At 39.1% G+C, this 21114-nt stretch overlaps 1 protein-coding gene across 32 annotated transcripts in view; it reads left to right on the top strand.

Annotated features, from left to right (window-relative positions):
- KCNMA1 (potassium calcium-activated channel subfamily M alpha 1) overlaps positions 1-21114 on the top strand; it is a 936156-nt gene that overhangs the window by 306945 nt on the left and 608097 nt on the right. The gene's annotated exons all lie outside the window — the stretch shown is intronic.

Raw genomic sequence — 21114 nt, 5'->3', positions numbered from 1 at the left:
TTAAATATTTCCCAATTATGTCTTAATCTGCTTTGGGCAAGTTTTGCTGCCTGCATAGTGTGCCTTTTTGACACTTCTGAGGCAATGTACCTCTGGGAGAGAGGTGAGAGATTAACTATGTTCAGGAGATGTTTCATATGCTACTAGATAGGGTCACTGGTTTGGTTGATTTTGTTTAACTGTTCTTTTTACTTCTTAAAAACGGAATGTTCAGTTGGGGTGGGAGTGATGCCACTGGTGAGTGAGGTTATATCTTGAAATGACTTTGATGTAAAAACAAGAAGAAACAATAAAACTAATTTAAAAAAGGAGAGCAAAAGGAATATACTACATGACTTCCAGTTCTGACTCTATGCTAAGCAGGACTAGAACTCAGGACTCTAGACTACTAACCTAACCCACAAACTGAAGCTCTTTCCATTGTAGTATATTCTAGGGTAGGGGCATTCAATAGTTTTTGCATTTACACATGGCTCTCATGGGCTTTACAACCTATCTCGTTTGACCCTTTTAACAATCGTTTTCTTCCCATTTTATAGATGAAAAAAAAAATGGAAGCTCACAGAGGTCAAATGACTTGGCCAAGGATGCATTGCCAGTAAGTGTTTGAGGCAGGCTCTGAGCCCATGTCTTCTTACTAAGTCCAAGTGATGGGCGTTCCAGTATATTAAAAGAATAAAGCTATAAGCAGTCAGTTGCCAGTGAGAAAAAAATTTTCCTTCCTTTTTGGAAAGTAACAACAACATAAACAAAACCCAGGAAAATGATGACTTCTAATTTCTTTCTAGATCAAAGTAGGACTTAGTGACTGATTGATAATTTAAAAAAAAAAGACAGAAAATGAGTGATTCCCATAAGCACAAGTTGATCCTTAGGTTGGGAGAAAAAATGGCTAAGCAGTGAGCAACCAGATTGATCTCCATTGTCAAGTCAGGGGAAAAAAACACAGAAAATCCTCTGAAAATAATACCATTTGACATCATTGTACCTCAGACCCATCAAAGTGACTCTAAGAGAATGTGTCAAGGTTGTAAGAGATGTTTGTTTCAAAGATGTGATGAGAAGCCACTTTTAGTGCAAAGTAACCTCTTTCCCCCACATAATATATGCAACTATTGAACTTTTTGAAACTTGCAAGAAAAGCAAAGCACGTTCAGTCTACTCTATCAGATAGGAAGAATCAATCAACAAACATTTTAAAACTACCTACTCTGTTCCAGGAAATGTTAGATGCTGGGAATGCAAACATCAAGAATTAAACAATCCCTACTTTCAAATAGGGCACCATTGCTCATTCCCACATTGTGCTGAAGACTAGGAAGGTTTGTTTAGGATTTCAGGAAGATGGAAAGACAATATGGATGGAAGAAGAAAATGAAGATGGATTTTAACCTGAGTCTGTGAATACATTTTAATGAGCAGATGAATATGAATGTGAAAAGGTTACATCTATACTTTCACTAACCTCTCATTGAAATTTTAGTTTTTCCTTCAATTATTTTAGAGCTTTTTTTTCCTTCCTGAGCTGGGATCAATGGGTTTCACCAGATTGGTAATGTAACTGAAGGTTAAGAGCCTCTGTTTAAATATCTTTAGGTGGCACAGTGAGTAGAGTGCTGGGCCAGGAGATAGCAAGACCCAACTTTATATCCAGCCTCAGATACTGATTGTGTGATCCTGGGAAAGTCATTTAAATTCTGTCTGCCTTATTTCCTCAGCTGTGAAATGGGATTAATAACAGCATCTACTTCTCAGTGTTAGAAGGATCAAATGAGATTGTATTTGTAAAACTCTTGTAAAGCACAATGCCTGGTACATAGTAGTTATAATATTTATTCTCTTGCCTTTCCCCCTGTCTTAGAGCAAATTCTAAGCCAGAGTAAAAAGGTAGAAACTTAGGGGAAGAAATGGATGATGAAGTTATTCTTAGGGAACAGTTCCAAGATGTGATATGGCAGAATATTACTGCCATGATCATTGTATTATGAATCATCTGGGCTTTCAAATGATCCCTGTTAGTAATGGACTGTGTGACTTTGGGGAAGTCACTTGACTATCTTGAGTTTCTCTTTCTTCCTCTTTACTGATCAAGTTGGATTGGTTAGTCTACTAAAAAAATAATAGGATCTTTGATCTAATGCTTAAAGAGACTTCAGAGGCCATTTAGTTCAATCCTCTTATTTCATAAATGAGGAAATTGAGACCTAGGGAGGTTAAATAACTCACTCAAGGACATATAGGTATTAATAAAAGCAGAGGTGGAATTTGAATCCAGGATTCTGGATTCTGGAGCCTTGAATTCTGGAGCCAGTCACCTTTCCATTATGCCAAATCCTTTCAGGACATGATAAATCTACAAATGATTGTGGCAACTGTAGGTGGCCACTTTTGAACTAGACTCAGAACCAACCAAGGCCACACTCTTTCCCTCCAAGCATGGAGCTCCAATAGCTTCCCATCAGCTCTGGTTCTCACCAGTCCCTTTTCCTTCATATCTGGAACCCTTTCTGTTGTGCCAATAGAAACCCCCAAATGTATAGTGAGTGGCTTATACTAGGTTTCAGAAGTGGTCTGCTAGTAAAAGTTTAACAACCACCTTTCTTTAAAAAATGTATGTATGACACATTTTAAAATTTAATATACCTCTAAGATTTTCTCCATTACTGTGTTAAGACTAGATAATCAACAAAATGATAAATCAAACCCTGGTTTGTAGGCTCAAGACAACCAAGTCTCATCCTTTCTTGATGAATTTAATAGTGGATCAATAGTGACTTTTTTGTGGGGGAAGGGTTTTTTTTTTCATGGAAAAAAGAGAGAATAGGACATTTGTATGGGATTGACTTTTCAAAACCATTCCTGAGAATCTTCTGGTTTTTCCTAGGAGGCTATCTTCAGCCATAGCACATTATTAGTTAATTAAAAAAGAACAAAGAAAGGGAAAAAATCAATTTCCTTGGAAATTGTCAATTGTCAAAGTGAGACCATTCACCCTGAGAATATAACAATTGCCTTATAGGAGCAAGTATGAGTTGGCTACAGAATGCTCATGCCCTCAGAAAATGTAGAACCACCCATGAGAGAAGATCTTTGGATGGAGTCAATGGTATCCCGCTTTCCTTTTTAGAACTGGGTGGCACAGTGGATAGAGAGCTAGACATGGGGTCAGGAAGATGTGAGTTTAAATCTGGCCTCTGATTCTTACTAGCTGTGTGACCACGGCCAAGTCACTTAACCTCTGTCTACCTCAGCTTCCTCACCTGTAAAATGGGATGAAAATAATACCTACCTCCCAAGGTGATTGTGAAAATCAAATGAGATAATATTTGTAAGGCACTTTGTAAACCTTAAAGCACTATACTCATGCCAGTTATAATAAAAAATACTACCAGTATTACTACTACTACCACTACTACTTCTCTCTCAAGTGACTGTAATAAAGTACTGGTCTGTATTTACTTTTTGACTGTTTATTAAATAGAATTTTGTAATTCTTAATCCAACTTTTAAAAGCCCAGCATTCTATCATTCTCTGTAAAAAAGATCTAAGTTTGTATTTTGCTTATGTTAGCCTTGATTTATTTTCTCCTGTTGATTATTGACCTTTTGAAGTTCAAAGCAGCCTTCACCCTAGACTGGCCACATTATGCCCCTATTCCCACCCTGTCCATTAGACCTGACAGTGTTTTCTTAATAACTATTTGTCATCCACCAGCCAAGATAAAGTATACAATGTTCTGGCCCAGAATGCAGTATTTATTTCTATTTGAGCCTTATAAGATCACCAGTAACTCATAAGAATAAATAAAGTGCAGATATGGGCTCATTAGAGATTTCCCCATCTTTCCCCCTGAAATAACCCACCCCAGATAATGAGACCTGAGGGAATAGTGAAATAAACACCATAAGAGCAGAAGTAAGATTGTTGGTGGAACCTAGGCAGGGGCCCAGACTTCCCCAGATGAAATCCTTATGGCTGATTCTAAGGACTGGATTAAGGTCCATGTGTATGGAGGGCAGTATAGTGCTGAGCACCATGAAATGCCCTTTTGCCTTGACTCAACTTTTTGTAGGCATGGCAGCTCTTAGATTTGGAGAGATACCAATGTGGTCAAACATTTTGGCCTCTAGCTATGTTGTTTGCTCATTCTTTCTTAAGTAATATCTCCCAAACGGGATTATAAGTTTCTTGAGGATAGGGATATAGTAAGCACTCGATAAATACATGTTCATTAGAGAATCCAGGATTCACCCATTACTTCAGGCCATGAACAGGAGAGTTCTGAACCCAGCTCCTAAATCAAGGAGAAGTTTCCTCCCTTTCTCCCCCACCCCCCAGTAGAGTTCTCTAGGGGAAGCTATAGAGTCAAAGGGCAATAGATTGAAAGCTGAAAGAGACTTCATAGGACATACACTTAAAACTGTAAGGAATTTTAAAAAGTCATTCAGTACACACTCTTGTTTTTATAGAGTCAATCCAGGGAAGTAAATGACATGCCCCAGGTCACAAGGTAGCTAGAACCAGGTTATCTGACCCAAACCTATTGCTTGTTCTATCTCTTCTCTGGAAATCAGGCTGGAGTGAAATTTGGCATTTGCTCTATCCTTAATGCTACTATTCTCAATAATATCTCATTAGCTTCCTGATATGAAAGTCAGTTTTTTTGGATGGCATCATTTCCATACCCTACCTCTCTCCTTCAGGTGAGACTTGAAAGATTTTACTAAAGGACATGATCCTTTATGGTTTGCCCTATGCACATCCCCAAAGAGGAGGATTAGGAAAATCCAAACCCAAGAGAGTTTTTAGTGCTCCCTTCCCCATCATCACTCTGCATCTGTGGGGATTGAAGGGGCTGGCTGACCTTCTTGGAACTGCTTGAAGCTTGTCTGGGAAAAAAGCACAAGCATGCCAGGGCATCTTTGTCCAGCTGTTCTGACATGAACACTTAATCAAGTCCCCAAGGATGTGTTAAGAGGGAGAAATTTGTAAATGTTTAGAGAGCAGTGAGTTGTGAGTTGTAAATGGCCCTGACATGTTTATAAGAAATGGAGCAGACCAGAAAAAGAAATCCAACAGCTTTTTTGGGGGATAGGATTATCAAACTGATGTATGAGGGGAGCACAATGATTGTTAAATATTTGGACCTTGGGGAGGCATCTGATGCAGCACCTTGTGATATCTGGCTTTACAAAGTGAGCTCAGGCTGACTTAGATTAGCTCCTGGCTTCAAGCATATAAAGATACAGAGACGATTGAATGAGATGATCTCTTGTAACTCTGAACCATATAATTCTATGAACTTCATGGTAAAGGCAGTTTTTTTCCCAGAAGAAGCCATGTACCTGCCCAGTTGGCATCACATTGGCTGGTTTATGAGGTCATCTTAGTTTATTTAGAATGAATCTCAATGATATCAGGGAATTATTTGAAAGAAAATGTTATCAATACTAATAAACTTCCCTCCTCCATTACACAATACAAATTATCATAGGTAGATGGCATGCAATAAATGGCACAGAATAAGCACTTAATAGATTCCTGATTGAGGTACCAAGGGAATACTGGATCCTGTCCCTGATATTTGGAGGTGAAAATCCAATGGAAGTATCACACTGGATCACTACAGTCACATAAATTAATAACTCTTTCTTTACCATCGAAAGGATACCTGGGTTTGAATCCTATCTGTGTCATTTACTATATTTATGACCTTGAGAGAGATACTACCCTTTTCTGGCCATTATATGATCACAACTGTAAAGCTGGAAGAGACTTTGGAGGTCATCTAGTCCAACTCCTTCATTTTACAGATGAGAAAACTGAGTCCTGGAGAAATTAAGTGGCTTGGCCAATGCATTCAAGAGTAACGTTAGAGGCAAGATATGAATCCAGATCCTCTGAGTCTGGAGCTACTACTCTTTCCTACTGCATCCCACTGAATGAGTTTCTTTACTTGTCAAATGATGTGATTGAATTGGGTGATCTTTGTGTCTTTCAAACTTTGAAATCATATGATTTGTAGAGAGTTTAAAGTTTATAAAGTCCCTTCCTCCCAATAACCATGTGAATTTGGTAGGGTAGGTATTATCATCCCTATCTTACAGATGAAGGCACCAAGGCTCAGAGAGGTCAAATTACTTACCCAAGGTCACTCAGGGAGTTAAGTATCAGAGGCAGGATTTTAACTTAGGTCTTCTTAATTCCAGATCTAGTACGCTGCCATTTATTTTACATTGCCTTTAAAGCATATGGTGGAGTATGTCCCTCAATACTTCGAAGGAACTACAGTAAGTCCTCTGTTCTGCAACAAACTTTAACTAGTTTTCCTTTTAATGATCTAACTTTACATCCATAATTTGGCAATATATGTTATTCATATGTTTGGTATCAAGGTATAGCAAGACTCTAAAATGACTTCTGAATCTTTAAAGAGTGGTTAAAAGATGCTCAGAATAGTATCCGTGCATTTTACCATTTTCTAATCCTATAAAAACTGTTGAGCCATTTGTGATATATATGGGTGCACTCTATTATATCCACCAGGATAGAGGAATGGAATGTTCTACTTACTACCCTACTGGGGTTAAGAGAGAGTTTACGTGCTGCACTGATTAGAAAGGAATGCTTAAGAAAAGGCTGGGTGAGTCAGGAAAGGCTCAATGGATAAGAAGAATTTCTTTCTACTGTTCATCTGGCATATGGTGTCTTGTGTTAGTTTCCATTTTATGCTTGCATTGTTGCTCTTACTTTATATAATACTCTTTAATAGAACCCACTCCCAAAATGGCATTTTTAAAAAGAAATATGAACACACAAATAACTGCATATTTTGAAGTATTAGACAGCATATTTATTGTAAGCTAATTTAATAGGTATTTAAAATAAATACATTTAATTAATTAATTTTAATTATACATTATATCACATTTATGTATTATTATATGTTGTATTTTATGTAATATATATTTTATTATCCTTGTCATTTAAAAACACACTCTTAGGGTAGTGAGGTAAAGTCTCTAGTCAAATATCTTATCAGAAATGCAGCTAAAACTTTCTCTGAAATGCTTTTTCATCACAGATTCAACATTTTTTAGAATATTGATTGTTAAGTGGAGCTAGTTGAAAGTTTTATTATAAAACATAAGATACCAAGTAAAGAAGTTCATGTACATATTCATTCTTAATTATTTGCCCTATTGATTAGTGACCTGAGGAAGACTCACAAAGACATTCTCATGCCAGGGAAATATCTTTTGGATGTCTAGACCCATGACTTGATCTTACTCTGGCTCTATGTGCCTTCCATACCACATAAATGCACAAAGATCAGTCTCCCTACTTAAATGGACTGGAGACAGAAACTACCTTTCCTCTTTTTAAAATTTCTGCCCCACCTCCCTAGTATCCCCTTTGAAGCATTGTGTGGAGCCATCTGTCTCAGAAGGAACCCTGTTGCTATCCAGTGCCACAGTGCTGACAGCTAGCCATTCTCAGCTTTGCCATAACCGCTGGCCATGGTTCTGAACACCATCTGCCCAAGTGCTAACAGTGATGATTTGGTTACACAGAGGTTTTATTTTTATTTTTATTTTTTTACATGACAGATTTGAGGGGGGAAATGTGGTGTAGAATTAGATCAGGATGTTTACCCTATCTTACCACACTGTAAGATAAGCTTGAGGTCAAGGGACCATGTCTAAAACATAGTAAATATTTGAATAATGTTTACTATTATTGTTAATGATGGTGGTAGTCAGGATTATTATAAGAAGGACAGTAAAATTAAAGCTTTTGTCAGTGGGAATGCATTCAAAATTTTGAACAAGAAGCTTCTAGAAAAAAAGGCATCATGTGGAAAGCAGTGTGCTGTAATGTCTAGAACTTTTGAGTAATTGGAGTCAGGAAGACCTAGGCTTAATTTTGCTAATCTTGGGAAATTCATTTACACTTTCTAAGTCTTAGTTTCCTCATCTGTAAAATGGAGAGAATAATAGGTCCTTCCTTATAGGGTTGTTATGAAGATCAAATAGAATAATGGATATAAATGAGATAATTTATGCACATATTTGTGATTGTTGTTGTTGCTGCTATTTACCCATTTTTACTATGAGGACCATAGGGATTACAAAGAAAAAGTAATTTGAGGTTGCAGGAAGTTTGGGGTTTGGGCAAGTGGTGGGACCAGGAAAGTGTGCCATAGTAACAAAAATAATGATTTTGTAATCAAAAGATTTCATTCAAATCCTGACTTTACCACTCACCAGCTATGTAGACAACCAGTGCTTGTCTCTCTCTGGACTTCAGATTTCTCATGAGTAGGTTAGACCAGATGATCTATTAAATCTCTTACTTCACTAACAATCTGTAGTTGTCTTAGCTGACCAAAATTACTCCAGGAACCATGTCCTCCAGAATCTCACTTTGAATGGCTATCATACAGGGATGGGTCTAATAAAAAATCTTTGCTAGCTTCCTTCCTATAGGCATTCAGGGAGCTCCTCCAGGTGTTGATGCCAAATGAAAATAGAGAGGATTATAGAGTAGACATGTGAGATTATAGATAGAGATTGGAGCTACTCATAAAGGGGAGCAGGAGATAAAAAAGATTAAATTTAAATTGGAAATACCATATTCTCATGGAAAATGGACAGAGCTACTAGATCAGTGATGGCAAATCTTTTATAGACTGAGTGCCCTCACCCCACTCCCCCAGCCCAAGTGGTATGCCTGCCCCCCTCCCCCATGCTGGGTATGTCTCAGCCCCAGAGGAGTGGGAGATGTAAAAAAGTGTCATCAAGAGCAGTGGAGAGGGGGAAGGGGGAAGCTCCACTGGAGGCCCTCTACCTTTCTAGTAATGAACTCTGGAGGTTGGGGGATGGGGAGGAAGAGTGGCTGAGTGCCCACAGAGAGCACTCTGCATGCCATCTTTGGCACCCATGCCATATGTTCACCATCACCATACTTAAGTGGTGGGCTCATAAGGTTATGTGACTAGGAATCAGAAGGGACTTTAGGCATTGTCTGGTACAATCCTTTCATTGTAAAAAAGTAGATGGGGGGCAGGTGGGTGGCTCCATGGATTGAAAGGCAGGCCTAGAGATGGGAGATCCTAGGTTCAAATTTGACCTCAGAAACCTACTAGCTGTGTGACCCTGGGCAAGCCACTTAACCCCTATTGCCTATCCCTTACCACTCTTCTGCCTTGGAACCAATACACAAAATTGATTCTAAGATGGAAGTTAAGGGTCTAAAAAAATTTAAAAAGGAAAAAAAGTAGAAACTGAGATCTAATAAGGCTGAATAATTTGCCTAAAGTCAAATAATAAATAACTTAAAAGGATTTGAACTCAGTTATTTTGACTCAAAATCCAGTTGTCTACTGTTTTCTAATCCTGATATATCCCTCTGCTATTCTAGCCCCTGTATTTTTGGTGGGTTTCTTCTGAGGCCACCATTTTGGGAATGGACCTAGAATGTCTGTGATTAATTCTCTCTGCTTCTGATGTTCTAGGCTTTGGCACTAGATAACCATTCTCCACAGCTTTACCCATAAGGGTACTCTCTCTCCCTCACTACTCTGCTTTTTCAGTTCAGTTATCTTTTCCACCTGCCCCCTACCACCTCCATCACAATATAAGCTCCTTGAGGGCAAAAACTGTCTTTCCTTTAGCTTTGTTGGTATCCTCTTAGCACAGTGCCTGGAACATAGTAAATATTTAATAAATGTTTGTTGCCTGCCTACTTTTTCTGGGTAGAGCTAATAGAAAATATGGCTTATAGTCTACAACTTGTGCTACAAATGAGTATGCTCATAACTTCATCTGTACTCTGATGATAATATGTACAGGCAATGATTCACTTAAAAGAATTATGACTCAGGCCTGACATTCATATTATGCCTCTCCCTATCTCCCCTCCTACCTCTTGCCATACACTGTTCTTCATGTTCAGCAGGAGTTCAGAATTATAGATTTCTCTGCATAAGACTTCCACAATGTACCAAATTATTAACTCTCCCAGGCTACTTAATTAAAAAAAAAAGATGTTGCCATTTCTTCCTACATTTCCTAGGTCACCAGCTCTGCTTTTTAAATGCAGGGAAATTGAGCCACAGGTGGGTCATGGTTTAATGAAAAATGCTGGGCTATTATTCAGGAAACTTGGGTTGTGATCCCAGCTCTGATCCAGCTGCCACAGACCTCGCTGGTTCTATTTCCTCATCTGTATGCATCATAAGGGTTAGGAATAAGATGGTTTCTCAAGTTCCTTCCTAATGGCATATGGGCCTTATTCTGAGCTCCAGGATCCAAATTCTACTTTGAGCCATGAGTCCAAGACTATCCTTCCCTGCCTCTGCTCCCCTGCCATGCATAATTCACTTCTTCATCAGCTGAGATGAGGCTGCATTTAGTATAGTTTTCTTTAAGTTTCTAGTCTTTTCCAGCAGTTCCTATTACTCTCTTGGGGATGAAAATAGGTTTATCTTGCCAGCTGGGCTGGGCAAGTAGAGGAATCTACTGTATCTACCTCCCCATTGAGTCAGTGTGGGTTGTGCTGATGCCAAACATGTTGTGTTGGACGGCAGGGCTGCAGTTATGTGATTCACCCACCCACTCACCCTTTCCTTCACGTCATAGGCTCCAATCCATCTCCCCAGGAGAAACACCGGAAGTGTCTGTGAAGGAAATGCTACAGGCTCTAAAGAGCATGGAGGGAGGAAAAGGGGAAGAATCAAAGCTGGGGGCAAGCAGCAGTGTAAAACCCACTCCTCTCTGCTCTGGCTCTGAGCCCTCAGCTAGGGGTAGGGGTCAGGAGGCAGGAGGTGTGCCTAGGGAGATAGTCCTTCCTACTTCTGCTGCTGTTGGGAAGTCTTTCCTTGGCTGCTGCTACAGTGCCCCCTTTCAAACCCTGCTGCCTTTCCTTTTGAAGGATAGTATGATACGATGGAAAAAGTCACTGGAATTAAGAGTCTCCCCAGGAGAAGCAGCAAGGTGATGCCATAATCCACAGAACTCTGGACATGGAATCAGGAAGATTCAAGTTCAAAATCATCCCCAGACACTTACTAGCTATGTGATCTTGGGCAAGTCATTTAGCTGCAACATGCCTCAGTTTCCCCAATTGTAAAATTGGCATAATAACACCATCTACCTCCCAGGATTCATGTGAGCATCAAATGAGGTAATATTTGTAAAATGTTTAAAAATGCCTTACACAGAGTTGGCATTAATGCTTATTTTCTTCCTCCTTCCTTCCACTGTAATCTTTGGCAAAATAACTCACCTATCTGAGACTAAGGGCTCTTTAGCCAATAAGGTACTTTCTAGCTTTTAAGCTCTGAACCTATGAGATGAATGAGCACATTTGTGGCCAGCCACTGACCTATGTATCTCTGGTCCTTTCAAGAATAGTTTCTAGAAGTCAAACCCTTCCCATTCAGATAGGAATGCTGTTAACAACAAAACATTCAGTGGCAAAGAGTAGCCTTGTTCTGAGAGACAGAAGATGGAGGTTCTAGTCTTATCTCTGTCCTGTGGGGACCTTTAAAAATCACTTTCCTTTTGGGGCATCCAGGTGGCTCAATGGATTGAAAGCCAGGCCTGGAGATGGAGATCCTGAGATCAAATTCCCAGCTATGTGACCCTGGGCAAGTCACTTAACTCCCACTTACCTAGCCCTTACCAATCTTCTGCCTTGGAACCTATAGCAATATTGATTCAAAGATGGAAGATAAGGTTTTGTTTTTTAAATCACTGTCCCCTTCTGTTTTCACATTTGGGTGTTGCTATGGTCTGTTCTAATGCTGACTTTATAATGAGTATTATTGGAGGCAGTGGTAACCCTTAGGTGTTTACTGATCAGTGACTCTGTGCAGAGACAGGATAGTGTAGTAGATGGAGAGCCTGGCTTGGAATTTGGAAGATTTCAACTTCTGAGCTTCTGAAACATATTGGCTGACTGTCACTGGGGAAAACATCAAACCTTTCAGTGCCCCAGGGAACTTTCTAAGACTTCAAATCACAAAGCCACCGAACCTGTTTTGGGTACAAGTTTCCTCATGGGGGAAAGTTCCCTCTACAAGTAAATCACAGGTCTAATTCCAAAACAAAACTAAAAAATCCTATCCCCCCAAACTATGTACAAAGCACCATGCTAGTCTCTCTGGGGGAATAAACAAAGGTAAACCACGTAGTTTCTGCCCTCCAAGAGATTACAGTCTAGTTTTGAAGAACAATTTTGAATGTCCACCTCCTGAAAAGGCCTAAAATAGAAATATATTATCTATATGAATGTATAAATATTGATTAAATGATGTTTTATCTGGTGTGAGGAGAGGAGCGAAGCAAGGAGATATGGGAAATTTAATGTAACAAACCAACAAATAAATTTAAATTGAAAAAAATATTAAAAAAGAAAATAAGATATGAAAAGACAATCAATAGTGCCTAAGCAATAAGTGACCCAGACAAAGAGTATTGTAGGTATTTATAGGAAAGGATACATAGCAGAGGCGGTTGGAAGAATCAAGGAACACTTGGTAGGCAGTGGGGAGGAGAGGAACTTTTAAGTTTTTGAAGGATAGTTAGGATAGACATTGTGGGAATGGGCATTCTAGGTCAAGGAATGGTGTGAACAAAGGCATAGAATTGGGAATTTGCATGGCATATAAAGGAGATGGTAGGTCAATTATTCTGGTTCAAGCAGAAGGTGCATGTGGAATTTTGGACTAAAGTTTTAAGCCTTTATTTTATGCTGTAGGCAAAAGGGAGCCAATAGTGCAGGAGAGAAGGGGGGAGGGGAAGAGAGAGAAGAGACAGATAGACAGAGAGACACAAAGAGAGAAGAGACAGAGAAGGAAAGAGAGACAGAAAGAGATAGAGAGAGAAGATTAAGTAGCCTTTAGAGAAGTGATGGTGCTATTTTGAGACTGACTTGGAAAACTGAGTCAAGAATAGAGAGATTATAGAGTTGAAGAAGAGATATGTTCCTTGGATGGCTGGAGACCTAGTGTTCTTTCCACTGTTCTCTGTCTCACTACTTCTTTGTTCAATCATATCCACTCTTTGTGACCTCATTTGGGATTTTCTTGGCAAAGATCCTGGAGTGGTTTGCCATTTCCTTCTCCAGATCATTTTATAGATAATGTAAATTGAGCAGAGTGAAGTGACTTGCCCAGGATCACACAGCAAATGAGTATCTGAGGTCAGATTTATACTCAGGAAGATGAGTCGTCCTGATTCCAGGATAAGTACTCTATCGACCGTGCCACCTCGATGCCCCTAATACTGGTTATGGTGACCTACTTCCAATTATTCAAACACGATGCTCCATCTTTTGGTCTCTATTCCTTTGCACTGGCTGTCTCCCATGCTTAGAATACTCTCTCTCCTTACTCTACCACTCAGAATCTCAGAATCCTTTCCCTCTATCTTGAATGGTAATTTTTGTAGCAAGTCTGCTTTGCATCTTCAACTCACCCCACCTCCAGATGCTAAAGTCTTCCCATCTAAGGTTACCATCCATTCCCTCTCTATATTCTGTTATCTGTTAATTTATAATGTTTATTAACATTGTCTCTTCCATTAAAACATAAGCTCCTTGAAGACAGGAATTATTTTATTTTTAACTTTTCTTTGTATCTCTGCTGCTCGTGGATGGTAAGACCTACACATCAGAAGAATGAGAAACTACTTGAACCTACGTCTTTCTCAACTTTCAGACTAGTTAAATGAGATGGTTTCCATAGAAACAGACCCTTACTCCTGTTCTCTAATTTCTGCTAAGGACTCCAGGCCACAGGAGAGAGGATTTTTATGATTCCAAAAGCATTTGATTATGTAGCTTTCCATTAGGCAAAAAAATTGCTTTTTCTCAGAATTTTGAGATTTGATAGTTATAGGTGCTGATGAAGCTGGTATGTGGAATAACTTGAGGCAGCTATCTAAGGGATCATGTTTGGACCATATAGGGAGTGGGCCCATGGCAGTGGACCTGTTCTATAGTAGGTGATTCGGTGGGAGATATTTTGAATGGGTTACTGCTTTTTCTTTTGCCTATGAGCCTATCATTTGGCCCCACTTTCCTCTTTGGTCCCTTTCTCTATAAATTTTTTATCAACTGAAAATTGGAGGTAAGGCTTCAAAGATAAAAATATGTCATGAACATATTTTTAATCTATAAAAGTTTATCAACTTTGGAAGATCAGGTACCAAGTGTTACAACCTCTTTAGGCAGACTTCCTCTAGTTTCATTAAATGGTAATTTAAAGGCATGGTTCCACCTCTCATGATATTTTAGAAACAAGGTTATTCTGGGACAACATTTTCTGTGTTAAAATATATTGGGTCAATATGTTGTGTTCTATTTTGCTATAACAGCAACAGGCATCAAATATTTTCAGAATCCTCCCCCAAAAGAAAGATCTCTGGTGGCCCATGAAGAAGAGAGAAGTTTTTTTTTTGTTGTTGTTTTAAAGAGGAGCTCCTTCCTGTCTCCATTGAGATTTCACTCTAGAATTTGTGTGTTGATAGGGGGAAAAGCAACATTGTTTTCCTCCCTTATAATTCTGGAGCCCAAATTTCAACTGTAGGATTTACTTAACTAGACATCTTTGTTTAACTTTCTTATACAGGGGTGGGGTGACAGATACCTTTTGGCTTTGCCTTTTTGGCTTGCCTGGGATCCAATCAGATATTCCTACTTTCCCATTTGGCCCCTTTTCGCCTTCATAAATTTTCATGAAGTGCCAAATGGAACTAAAACTTCAAGGAGAAATAGTTTTACCTTCCATGACACTGAGGTGGTGTGTGTGTGTGTGTGTGTGTGTGTGTGTGTGTGTGTGTGTGTGTGTGTGTGTGTGTTGGAGATAGATAGGGCAATGGTACAAAGTAGCTGGTGTGACTTGGCAGATATAACTCTGTAAAACTGTATGAGCTACCACTATGGAGTTGGCAAATTGCCATATCTAGCTATATAAAGGGAAACTAGGTGGCCTAGTGGATAGACTACTAGGCAAAAAGTCAGGATGACTCATTTTCCTGAGTTCAAATTTGATCTCAGATACTTCCTAGCTGTGGGTGACCCTGGGCAAGTCACTTAACTATTTTCCTCCGTTCTTCATCTGTAAAAAAAACAAACAAAAAAACAGTGAACCAGAGAAGGAAATGAAAAAAAAAACACTTCAGTATCTTTGCCAAGAAAACCCAAAATGTAGTCCCAAAAAGTCAAACATGAGTGAAATGACTGAACAACCACAAATTTATATAAAGTCTTTGGGGGTCACTATTATTTGGCGAAAAGAGAGTTAGCCTTGGAGGTAGTAATACCTGGGTTTGAATCCTGCCTCTGTGACATGCTAGTGATGTGACTCTGAGCAAATGACTTAACCCTTCCATGTATAATCTTCTCCAAGATTAAACATTGTCAAAATTGCAGACCTGAAGTGATAGAGGGAGTTTCTCCATTGGCAGTTCTCTATGTCATTGAAATTACAGGTCTTGTAGATAGAAAAGAAAGAAGGAAGGAAAGATAGAAAGATAAGAAGGAAAACAGGGAAAAAGAAAAAGAAAGAAGGAAGAAAAAATAAGGAGAGAAAGAAAGGAGGAAAGAAGCAAAAAGTTTATTGGGGGAAGCAGTGTAACATAGCTAGCTTTAGAGTCAGGAGGACCCGGATTTAAGCCTGATCTCTGATTCACATGGTTTATGTTACCTTGGGCACCTCTCAACTTCTCAGTGTCCCAAGAAACATTTGCATTGGTAGAAGTTTTCTCACTTGGAGACATTTACATGAATGCAATCCTGGTCTATTATATCTATAGGGTCATCCCCTAAATATCTATTGGGCCATCTGAAGGAAGCAGGGAAAGTTGATACCTATTAATTTAAATAATGATTTTTTATCCTAAACCCTCACTCTAAAGTTATAACTACTGATTTTTCAAGGTTTTAAGTGACCATATTTAGGATAATTTCACCATAGCAGCTGTGAGCCCAAGCATTGGGGTTTTTTTTTAGCTTATCTGTCTGGAAAGGCAGAAGTATGGGCAAAAGAACTCTATCTTGTGGGGCAGGTCATAAAATTAGGATTTTGGTAATACCTCCCTTCTGAGAACACAGGATGTTTTATGAGGCAGGAAGGATTTTGTCAAGATCACAATGAGAGAATGGAATAATCTGTGGATTAAGGACATTTATAGTTTTTCCAAGGTTGAAAAGAGGCAGAGGCAAGAAGAAAGGTCGATGGACAAGAGAACACCATATAAGGCTTGGTATTCACAGCTTGGAGCTGTTGTTTTTAACACTGTGGGGTCTTCTTAGGTTTTGCTTTCTCTCAAACTTCCAGACCTGACCTCCAAACCTCAGATAACTGTCCCACAGGAGGCATTCTGGAATCCCTTTGAATTCTTACCTTGACATTAACTTATTAGGAAAATTTTAAAAAATCACCCCATACTTCAAGGACATCTCTTTCCAACTCCCACTACTTCCTGCTGGCTAGTTACTGAGGTTCATCAAGCTGTCATAAATAGACATTTTTATAGTGTTTTGCTGTGTTTTCACAACACTCCTATAATGTATTAAAAGTATCATTATTCCACCTTACAGATGGGTTAACTGAGGCTCATAAAGGTTAACTGACTTGCCCACTATAGTCCAGGTCCAAATAATCATTGAGAATTGGCTCAAACTCTGACTCCAAGCTTAGTGATAGTTCTATGGTAATACATTACTTTTCATCTCCCTTTCCCTTCCCTTCCCTTCCCTTCCCTTCCCTTCCCTTCCCTTCCCTTCCCTTCCCTTCCCTTCCCTTCCCTTCCCTTCCCTTCCCTTCCCTTCCCTTCCCTTCCCTTCCCTTCCCTTCCCTTCCCTTCCCTTCCCTTCCCTTCCCTTCCCTTCCCTTCCCTTCCCTTCCCTTCTCTTCCCTTCCCCCATTCCCTTTGCCTTGAATTGCCTTCCCTTGCCTTTTTTCCCTTCCCCATGCAACTTTTTAAAAGCCTTCAACACATTTTCTTTTCTGTTTTCCTTTCTTCATCTCTCCATATTTTTTCTGTGTCTTCTATTGTTTTCCATATTATAAGATAATAAGACTATATTTTAATTCAATAAAAGAAATATTTATTGAGTGTCTACTATGTATAAGCTACAGTGCCAAGTGCTGGGGATACTAAAAGAAAACTAAAGAAACTTGACAGCTTCCTGGAAGGGAAGATGATGATTCAGTAAATGAGACTAAGGGGGGAAAAACCCCAACAAACTTGCCAGAGAGGTAGGAGAATGAGTCAATCATATTGTGAAGCCAGAAAGAGCTGTGACCAGTAGGGGGCACTCAATAGTGTCAAATACTATTAGAGAATTTAAGAGGGATGAAAATGGAGGAGAATCAGGTTTAGCAAATTAGAGACTATTGGTATTGCCATTTGAGGGAAAGTAGTTTTAGTGGAGTATGGGCTTAGAAGTCAGATAACAAGGCATTCAGAAGTGAGGGGGAAGAGAATTGGAGGCAATTAGAGCCTTTTTCTAAGAAAGGGAGGATAGATTTAGGATGGTAGCTTGAGGGGATGGCTCATCTCTAGCCAACAGCTGATATTTGACCAGAAGTGGTTTCTCCCCTTCCTGAGAACAGGACTGATGGCTTCAGTAATTACCCTAGGGCTGTTTGTGTCACCTTTCTCCAGGATTCAGTTATTCATCTTTTAGGAAAGGTCCTCTGTATACCCAACACTACACTACATCAAAGGATGTCAAGGAAATAGAGGAATCAATACCCTAAACTCAGAGTCCTGGAGGGAGTGCAATGGGAAGAGATGGAGGAGAACTTATATAACTCAAGTAAGCCAGTATAATCTTTTGTTCTATTTATTTCTGTTGACATATTCCACAAGAACCATTCCATTAGAAACTGTTTTATAACTAATATATCTCTTCTTTCTGGGGGTCCCCACCATTATTAAGAGAAACTATTTTTTTTAGTCATTCTCAGATTAAATCTCATTAAAAACTTTTTTGAGCATTACAAAAGGTAACGACAATAGCATCTTTTTTTTTTGTACTACATTGGGAGGGAGCATGGCATGAGCACCAGATTCAGGCACTTAATGCCTTTTTGCCCTTGCACAAATTGCTTATTCTCTCCTTGTCTTGGCTTCCTCAGCTATAAAATGAGGAGACTGGACTGGAGGAACTCTAAAGTCTCCTCCAACTCTTTATCCGTCATCTTTTGATCTCCCCTTGTCTTCAATTCCCCATTCAAATGAAGGGGTTAAAGAAGATCAGAAGTTTCAAATAAGCAATTTAAGATAGAATTGAGAAATATTAAAAAAAAACATACCACGAAACACAGATAATGTTAACTTGTGGTTTTATAAGTCAATATGTGTCCCACAGGGATCCAACTCTTTTTGAATTTGGTATCACTTGGTTAGATGACTTCTAAAGTCTCTCCTTGCACTTCAAGCTGAGATTCTATGATCATATGCCTTCTTCAGAGTATTTTCACTAAGGTTATATTTCTTTCTTTCTTTTCTAAAGGTTATGTCTCTTTAGTACCTCTTACCCCTATAAGGTAGATAGGACAAGAGTCGTTAACCTATTTTTTTTAAGATAGAGAAACTGAGCCACAGAGAGTGATAAAGTGACTTACCTATGTTTACAGAGCTAGTTGAGAGAAAATAACAGAACCCAGTTTTTCATAGGCTCAGAGGATCATCTTTAGAGGGCTACAAGGAATGAGGTCATCATTACTATTCCCTGATTTTATGGATGAGGAACTGAGGACCAAGAGAATACAAATGACCAGACCAAGGTCATTCTGCTGGCAAGAGGCAGGATTGGGATTATTTCCAAGCATCTCTGACTCCAAATGCAACACCATTTTCAATATACCATGCTGCCCCTCATTGGCCACATAGACTGGTCCTACTCCATGATGTGCAGCATCCTTGTGGCATGTGATTTAGATACTCTGAAATCCTTGAACTTAGTGCATGACTCTGACTCTGAGATTGATATCAGATGGCTTTCTTCCCTAAAATTCAGGATGTAGAGCAAGAAATTAGCCAGAAGTTCACAAAAGGAGTAAGAAGATTAGAGTAAAGGAAAACAGCTCTGTACTATAAAGTGCATGATAAAGAAATTTGGAGGGCATGGTTTTAGGAAAACCAAACATACTCCTCTACCTTCAAATGCCTCCCTTACTGTCCTTCAAAATGGCCCGCCAACCTGCATATGGCAATGTGGCGACACATGACCAACAATGTGTGCCAATATTTCTTCTATTGAAATCACTTCCTTTTGTCAAAACATTGTCTCTAGTAGGTACCTGGTGAGTACAGATAATGTTTCTGGGAAGCAGGTATTATCATTGCTTGCACATCACAGACTTAACTGGTTGTTGAATCATGGAATCAATTCACTTAGGAGATGCCACAGAAAGTGGGGAAGTTAGGAAGCTCTCTAGGGAATAATCTATAGGATGATTCAATATGAAGACATTGAGCTCTACATGGAGGAAGGAAAAGGGGGAGGAATGAGGAACAAGCATATTTAAATTGATACAGCAGGCATTGTGTTAAGAGCGTTACAAATATCTCCTTTGATCCTCACAACAATTCTTCTAGGTAAGTGCTATAATGATCCTCATTTCAAAGCTGAGAAATTAAAGTATTAAATACATTTAATTAATTAAATACAAATAAATTAAAGAATTGCCCAGGGTCTCACAGCTAGTGTATCTCTGAGGATGAATTTGAACTCACCACATCTTCCAGAACTGTATAAACTATGGTGCCATACTTAAGCCACCTGTGGAGAAAGAAGTGGAAGGTTGCCTTCGTCTTCTTCACAATTTGCATTGTACTGTAATGCTACTATGAATAGAGTACGGATTTATTCAGAAAATTTAATGCCAGAACTGGAGTCAGGCATTTGCATATCCTAGGCAAGTTTTAGAAACTGAATTCTTGGTCTGCTCCTCTCCCCTGGAGGGCCAAAACTTTACTATGACCCATCCAGCTTGGGTTAGCATAAAATAAATATCCATGAGCCATTGAGAACAGAATTTACCAATTATTAAAAATACAGGCTCTTAAAGAAGCCAAATCCAGACACAGTCCTTATTGTCTGTATGTTATACTTTCTGTGAATATGTCACCCCCTCTTCATAGCTCTCACTCAGGTTGATGGCCTGACGATTCTCTTTAATTTATTTTCTCGATGTCTGTGGCTATAGCAGCTAGGTGGTGAAGTGGTTAAGGTTCTGAGCCTGAAGTCAGGAAGACTCAGCTTCATGAGTTCAAATCTGGCCTCTGACACTTATTCTTATTTTCCTCAGTTTCCTTATCTCTAAAATGATCTGGAAAAGGAAATGGCCAACCACTCCAGTACCCTTGCCAAGAAAACCCCAAATGAGATCATGAAGAGTCAGATGTAACTGAAATGATGGAACCACAAAAGAGTGACTCGAGTACCACTTGTCTACAATTTTTCATCTCTCTGTCCTCAATTAGACTTTAGTTAAAATGTCACAGAAGAAGATTGGAATATAAATCTAAAATAATGCCACTGAGTATTGTCAGCATAGTCTTGTGTTTCTAAATATGGCGTTCTTTCTGTTGCCTCATAAAGCATCTCAGTGATATTTTTTCTTACCCGAGATCATAATGATTTGATATATGTTTTCCCTATCAGACGATTAGCTACTTAAAGGCAGAGATGGTGCCACTTTTTCTATTTGTTCTCCCAAAGCAGAGGGCATTAAACATTGTTGGCTTGGTTAGGAACCAGCAGTGGTCATCTAATTTCACAACTCCCTACTTGCAGAAGTCAGTGTAACTTTGTAGTGGATCTGTGGGGGTGTTTATCAGATGTTCTTTCTCACATTTATCCTATTTTTTCTCCTTGGATTTTAAGATAAGAATTCAGTTGAATGGCTAGATGGAGTCTGGAGAATTTAGCACAAATTTACAGAGGGCTTGAAACTTGTCAGGTAATCTGTACTAAACAGAATAATAACCTTTTACTGAAATGAAAGAAAGCTAGTGGAAAAGGCAATGAATTAGGAGTTAGAACTGCCTTCTTTTTAACTTTTTGTCATTCACTACTTTCAGTTG

The sequence above is a fragment of the Monodelphis domestica genome, chromosome 1, assembly GCF_027887165.1.
Source record: "Monodelphis domestica isolate mMonDom1 chromosome 1, mMonDom1.pri, whole genome shotgun sequence".
NCBI classification, from domain to species: Eukaryota; Metazoa; Chordata; class Mammalia; order Didelphimorphia; family Didelphidae; genus Monodelphis; species Monodelphis domestica.
This window is presented reverse-complemented; position numbering and strand designations above follow the sequence as displayed.